Source organism: Hyalella azteca, unplaced genomic scaffold, assembly GCF_000764305.2.
Source record: "Hyalella azteca isolate HAZT.00-mixed unplaced genomic scaffold, Hazt_2.0.2 contig3816, whole genome shotgun sequence".
NCBI lineage: Eukaryota > Metazoa > Arthropoda > Malacostraca > Amphipoda > Hyalellidae > Hyalella > Hyalella azteca.
This window is the reverse complement of record NW_025934050.1, coordinates 238,464-246,162: the sequence shown is the minus strand read 5'-3', so window position 1 is coordinate 246,162 and position 7,699 is coordinate 238,464. Positions and strand designations below refer to the sequence as shown.

The 7,699-nt window shown below is 41.7% G+C and overlaps 1 long non-coding RNA gene across 1 annotated transcript; it reads left to right on the top strand.

Moving 5' to 3' along the window:
- The first annotated feature begins 904 nt into the window (after positions 1–904).
- Positions 905–6,424, top strand: LOC108672068. Its single transcript, XR_001930868.2, has 2 exons — positions 905–996; positions 6,080–6,424. It is a non-coding gene; the product is annotated as an uncharacterized LOC108672068 (long non-coding RNA).
- The last annotated feature ends 1,275 nt before the right edge of the window (positions 6,425–7,699 follow it).

The following is a 7,699-nucleotide window of genomic DNA, read 5'->3' as shown; positions in this document are numbered from 1 at the left end:
GTGACGCTCACCAGCGACACATGAATTATCTGCAGTATAAAGCCCTCAACGTTATGTCCTGTTCTGGGAGTTCTAAACGTTGAAGTACCTATTTGTTCTTTTGTCAAATAAATTGGAAATATCGTTTGAATTTTTAAGCTCAATTACCAGAGTAATTGCACAAGTCAACGTAGATTTACAAGCCAAATTAACTTGACGTGATGGGATTGTCGTAAACTTTTTCATTGTTGATGATAGAGGTGTAACAACAGTGTGTGAATTATGCATGAAGTGTGACGGTATTTATTCATTGAAGTAGTGTTCAATGGGACATGGGGACAGTGAGTTACGTAAATTATTATTATACATCAAATATTATTATTTAACAACAGTTTAGAGTCAGTACATTGAATGATGCAGCGTAAAATTTGTTGTAACTTCTAATATATTAAAATGATTAACGTATCCCAATGTCCCTCGTGTCCCAATGCACCCCACTTTCCCTCCCTACATGCAAAGTCTTTCAGTAATATTAATGGTTAAATGTTTTTAACGCAGGCATCATCGCTCAGATACGCTGGCAGCGAATTCGGACTGAATGACAACTTTTACAATTTGTACGAGGGTACCTATTTTCACAGCACTGAATTCAAAGGTAACATCAATGCTGCATACTTGGACAATTTGGATCTGGCCGTTTCATCCCTGATTATAACTGGACAGTCTGGATGGACGTTCTACACGCGAGTCCTCAGCCCAGTCCAATTGCTGGTGCAGTTACCTATTTCAAATACTCGCAATTTAATTTGCATTAATGTCATACAATCGCAAATTCAGTAATCTTGAAACATCCACAAATGAAAAAATAATTTCTCTACTCTTTCTCATATTTTCTTAGGCACATTTATTGTTGGTTTCAACAGCGGAGTTAATTTCACCGACGCTTCCGTGTGCGTTCACCCTGACGAAATGGCCAGCGGCGGCGGACTAGTACTCAACTACGCCCAGGTTTATTCAGTAAGAACTTATTTTCATTCCTGTTCATTCTGATGTCATTCGAAAATTATATCCCAAGAAATACTTCAGTTTTATGTGTGACTAGAATTCTATACGAAATTTTTGTGAGGTATGTGCTTGCTAGGCTGATGGGCCCACCGCCAGTATTTTAAATTTCTGCCATTATTCTAGAACCGTGCTCAAGTTTTTTGCTCAAGATAGTGGAAGCAAAAGTTCTACCTTTAATGTAAACTTTAAAAACGTTGATGAAAGCATGATAAACAATTGACCAAATCATAATTATGGTAGTAAACGTTATTCATACAAATGATATTCCTTCTGAGATTTTCACATTCAAGATCTTGTACGCTCCTGTGACCGGCAGCTTTTTCGTTGAATACGATTTCTACCGCATTTACAGTAATCAGGTGTTTACATACACCATTCTAAGCCAGTCCACTCAATTGGCTAATCATACGCCTACCATACTTATGTAGGCATTCCATCGAACGCTACACACCGACATCTACTCCATCAACTACTTTTCCGCCGACCAACAGTCAAGCAGTTTTACTTCATGCAGAGTGGCAAGCCTATTTGTGTCTGGTTGAAAGCCCTACATGGCAATCGATTGTGATTCATGCTTCTCAGTCTCATGCTCTCAGGTTCCCCGATTAATTAGCAACTTCCCAACCGTACGTGCGCGTCACCATGAAATCGCACTTCCGCCATACACTGTAATTATGTTTTTTGCTCTCTCTATCCTACCACAATTAGTATGCTCCCCCCTCTTGGTAATCTTGGTACTTGTTTCGGACGTAGCAGTCCCAGGCCACAATGCATCGCCGCCTCTGATTATCGTTCATCCGCCCTCATTTGGGCCACCTGAAGCACGATGCTGTTGCTTGCTTCTCGCCGCTGGTAGTGTTGCACGAGAGGTCGATCTGGGATTGTGCCCAGGAACACGTCCAGTTGTCTCTTGAAGGCCTCCAGGGGGAACTCCCCCTCTCTTAGATCCCTTGGTAGGACGTTGAACAGCCTTGGCCCTGCCACGGAAAGTGATCCTTCCCGCAGGGATTGAAATCTGACAGCGGATCTTTTACGTAGTGGGGGGATCTTGCACAGTCTCACCCTTCTCGCGTTGTGATATGTCTCAATCCTGAAGGTCTCGCTCACGAAGTTTGGCACCATTCCGGTTATCATTTCCCATGTGTACAGAATGACATACCTCTCCTGTCTCCTGTGCAGTGAGTACAGACCCAGGCGCCTCAACCTCTCCCAGTATTTCAACTCTTCCATCCCTCCGATCCTGGAAGTGAAGGTTCACTGGACACCTTCCAGTTGCCGCGCTGCGCCGAGTGTGAACGGGGTCCAGAGCTGGCAGCAGTATTCAAGAATTGGTATTACAAGGGCTCTAAAGAGTGTGATCATCGGTTCAGCTTCTCTTGTTCTGAACGTCTGCCAGATCCATCTCATCTGTCGCCTACCTCTTGCAGTTATTGCCGTTACGTGATCACCAAAATTGACCTGAGTATTCATCAACACTCCTAGATCACGAACAAGTCGCTTCTCTTCGATTACTGAGTTGTCAGGTGCTAGGTAGCGGTGCTCCATACCAGCTCTTCCGCTACCTCTGTTTCTCAGTACCTCAAACTTGGTCCCGTTGAACTGCATGTTGTTCACTTAGGCCCAGTCATATATTGCAGAGGTCTTCTTGCAACCTCTCGTAGTCCCTCCTGTCCGTTATGGTCATTAATATCCCGGTGTCGTCAGCGAATGACGATGCAGTGGCGTGGTTCACAGCTACATCTATGTCGGAGATGTGAATGAGGAAGAGGATTGGGCCGAGTACCGTTCCCTGTGGTACTCCACTCTTCACCCTAGCCTCGCTCGATCTCGAGCCTCCTACAACGACAGCTTGTAGTCTTTCTGTTAGGAAACTGTTGATCCATGCCAGCAGTTCACCTCCGACTCCCAGCAGTCTTAATTTTCTGAAGAGCACTCCATGGTCAACTTTGTCAAACGCTTTCGCGTAGTCCAAATACACCACGTCCACCCCGGCCCCCTCCTCCAGCATGGCCAGGATTTGGGGGTGGTGCTCCAGTAACTGAGACAAACAGGAACGATTTAGTCTGAAACCGTGTTGCCTTCTGCTGAAAAGGTCAGCGTCTTCCATGTACTGCACCAACCTTCTGGCAACAACCTCCTCAAATACTTTGATTACGTGTGATGTTAATGTAACCGGCCTGTAATTTTGGGGTTTGTCTCTTGCACCTCCTTTGTAGCTAGGGGTAGTTAGCCCTAATTTTAGGTCACTTGGAACATTTCCTTCTCTCAATGATGCTTTCCAGAGCAAAGTCAGAGGGGCCTTTAATGAAACGACACATTTTTTCAGTAATACTGAAGGGAACCCATCTGGCCCAGGAGCCGAATACGTAGATAATTCTTGGATACCCCTCTCTAGATCCGGTGTTTCAAACTCAATGTTCATCAGCTCCCGCCCCTCTGGAAGTTCTTGAATGACTCCAATTTCATTCTCCTGTCTTGAGAGTATCGGGGTACCCTGAATACTTTTTCAAATTGAGCTGAGCTCCCAGAAATTCGCACATGCCCTGGTCGTCTCCAATAAGGACATCGTTATTTTTTAGAGGCCCCACTGAGGCTCTGATTTTGGCCTTTGACCGGGCATATTTGTAGAAATATTTGGGATTCTCTCGAATGGCAGACACCGCTTGCGCCTCTGCAATTTGTTGCTCGGCCTCGTGTGAGTCCTGCAACTGTCGTTCAGTTTCTTTAATTTTATCCTTTAGATGTTCTAGCCTCCGTCTCTCTACATTACTGGAGGCGGCCGTTATCTGGTTGTTCAAGCTCGCTCGTTTTCTCATGGGGATATCCGTCTGTCCCTCGGAATTATGTGGCGTGCATACATGGGAGTGCTCTATGGTACTCCCATGCTCCTAACCCGACAGGCTTGTCCCAGAGGGCTAAAACGCCTCCACGACTAACCATACACTACGACCTTGCATGAGTTCATCTTTAAGATCACGCCTCCCTCTCTCATTATTAGCGAAGTCGCCTTATCAACCATTAATCCCTTCTGAACGCTCAAGACCCCAAACCAAGGCTCCGAACACATACTTTTGGCCTAAAACCTAAGTCATAGACAATCGCGACCTCAGAAGACCCGAGGCATATCCATGATTCATCGAAAGCGACAACAAGCAATGAAAAATTGAAGAGGAACATTAAAAGAATACTTCATACCGAGGGCCGTACCATCAAAACTAGATTAAGTATAGTCGTAGTGACCGTAGTACGCCTTACAGCCGATTTTTCATCTGTGTTTGGTGGTTTTCGTTGGAAAATGCGTCAGGGATTGGCTGACTGAGTTGCTAGATCGTGTCTATTTTTGATAGTCAGACCTCAGTTCCAGGCACTGACTATTCCTTATCAACAAAACAATTTGGAAGTTACACTGACCCCGAACCGTCCCTGAAGCCCATCATTTCATCTGGTATGTTTGCGAACTCAGAAAGAATTACTACTGAGAGTAAATCGCGGTAAAAGAATTAAACTCATAATAGAATTGGACTCATACCCAATTGAAAAAAGCTCACAATCAACATGCCTCACAAAACCTTCTCAGCCATGGACAGACACACTGCCATAATAACAACTACTAAAATGAGGAAACCATATATACATCAATATATATCTCGGCACAATGATCCCTCAGTCCCCACTGAAAACACGGCAACACATTCCGCCATAGGCACTGCAAAAATTTACACCAGCAAACATTTACAACATTGACTCCAACATCATACTTTTGAGCGTCTACTCCATCACTGACCGCACCATTTTATTCAAGATATTAAGTTACAAGATTAGTGGCTGCAACAAAGCCGATTTTCATACAAACGCGCTTACTATCTCAACAAAAACACATTACAATAGGAACAATATACATCCCACCATGAACAGACTACTTGTCAATTAACTACAGTGGAAGTGGTGCGGTGTCACAAAGGAAGAGTGGACACAACAAGGGCCTCAAGATCCTCCTAGGTAACAAGTAACCAGAGCTCGTTTATTAAGGACACCAACCCAAGGCCAAGCTGGTTGCACCACCTTTAACGGCAACCAAGTACCGCTCATCAGCGACACTGAGAAATAAACTGATCTTATATCAGCAAGGGCTAGAATCCACCGCTGTAGCTATCTCAGCTCGGTGCTGCTACCACTACGCTCGCAACTGCGCTACAGTGGTACTAAAATGTCGTTATTATTTATTCCTGTGGTTCAGTGTCAATCGTCTGAAGTCACCATCGTTTACAAGTTCTTTTCGATGCTACACGTCCCATTCTTGAGTTTCGGTCTCTGGTTGTAAAATATGTTAGATATTTTATTCGTTGAGTATGTTGCGAGTGTCGTGTCAGTCATTATTTGTCTTCAATAATTAGGACAGTAGGGACAATGAGAGGCACGCTGCTTCGAAGATCAGAATAAAATTTTATGCTGATTTCCCATTACATCACTACCGAAAGAATGATCGCCTTAATTTTAGCGTGCTAATGATCTTTCTTCTCAGTCTCTGGGATGATAAGCGTTCTTGGTGCACATTATAGGGGAAGTTCCTCAAGATGCAATATTAATTTGATAAAACTAGCAATACAGTTTGCAGTGGCGTAGGCCTTTGATATACATATAGTCGGTAGTTTTGTTTAAAATGTGTCATGAAAAGAAGTGTTCAAGTTCTGTCCTTTGTTGTTTTTAAAAGGATATTCGGAATGCAAGCACGTCTGGTATTTTGTAATAATTTATGTAAAACACAGAAAACACACCATCGTAAATGAGGAGGCTATTCAAAGATACGAATAAGCAATAATGCATTGTTTAGTCGAAAGGTATAAAGTCAATGAGTCATGAAAACACTCTATAATTCAAGTATATTTACTTGTGAGCATTGTTCGTGTGCATTTGCGAGAATAATCGATTATAATAAAAATACTTCGGTACGAATGCAAAACCAAGATGAAGTTCCTTTCATTCATACTAAGATTTGATTGGCATTGTGATTTGACGTCTGAAATTTCCACGGTAGATGGACGAGCTCGGCCTGCCAGACAACTCCATCAGGTCAGTGTCGCGCGGCTGCTCCAGCGACCGCATTGTGGGGACCCCGCCCCAGGCTGGCGTTGAGAGGCTCCCAGCCGCGGCGTCACCTGCTAATTAACGGATGAAGGCATTCCTGGCGCTCTGGAACTGTATGATGGAATTTGGCGTTAACTTAGCTGCTATATCATATTTTCTACTTGAAAGAAGTGATAATTAAAAATAGGGGTAACAAATAGCAAATTAATACTATACAGATTTATTCGACGTGTAAAGATTTATTCGACGTGTAACATACCTAAAAATAATATAAATAAAAATTACCCGAAGTGTAGACGCTTTCATTAGCAAATTCAAATGGATAAATAAGGAAGGCATCCTAAATTTAACAGAGGAATAAATTTAAGAATAAATTATATTCAAATAATACCTAGTTAGGGTAAGACGTAAGTTACACTGCATGAGACTTTAGGTTAGTAATTTCTCACTTAAATCAACACTGACGTGACCTTGCGTAGGAATCTACTATAGTTTTTTATTCTGATTTACGATTCTACGACAGAGAAAGGCTCCGAAACAAGGACTTAGCTTGTTTCACGATGGAAAGTTTAAGAAATAGGCGGCTAAATGAACACGGTTTTAAAATATTGGTACGTCGTTACCTGAGGTTAGGCTATTTCAATTGATTTTTTGCTCCTTGATGCAGTTTTATTCATCTTTTTCTGTTCGCAATTAAGCTTACCATCAAATCATACGTAAATGTCTGGGGCCACAGACGGCTTTCTTTTCACATTTACTTATTTATCAAATGGGCCCCGACAACCTAAAATTATAAATATAGAGGTGTACCGGCGATGAAATTTTAAGCATTTTAAGACCAGGTTATAACGATATAGATCTAGAAACGTTATATCGTAAGGCGTTAACGCTCATGGAATATTTAGGTAGTTTCTCAATATTTGAAGGTACAAATTAGAGAAATTTGCCATGAAATTGGTACAATTGGTGAATTCAAAAATTCAGCATAGATTAATCAGAAGAGGAATTAGAAAATTAACAATTTCTCAATTAAATTTCTATTATTTTGAGATCATAATCAATAACTGGCAGGTCATTTAAATTTGGTTTCCGTGGATAAATTTTTCTTCATAATAAGGATCATTTCGCCGTTCACTCTGACAGCATTCGATGAACAACTTCTGGAGATGCAGCGTGTGTTATAGTTGTTGATGCCTCCTAGTATCAGTCTGCGAAATCTCTGTCAAAAAATCTAGTTATATATAGATCCGGAATCTAGCAGTTTCGGGCTAGAATTTGAGCTATAGGTTCCGATGCTCCATGAAAACGAAATTTGATTGCAAATTTGAAAATTCCAGTTAATTTTCTTGCAAGCATATTATGCGAAAAAATGTTTACCATATAGTGTGAAATTCCGTCAATTAACTGTAGTTTGAATTGCCTGCTGATCATTTTTAGTTACATGAACCGCTAAGCGTCAATTTTTTTTGTTGATTCAATAGACCGTTTTCTTGATTCTTCAATAAAAATTACGAGTCAATTTACAGTCTACTTCATTAATGAATACAAAAACTTTTGCAATTGAGGCATT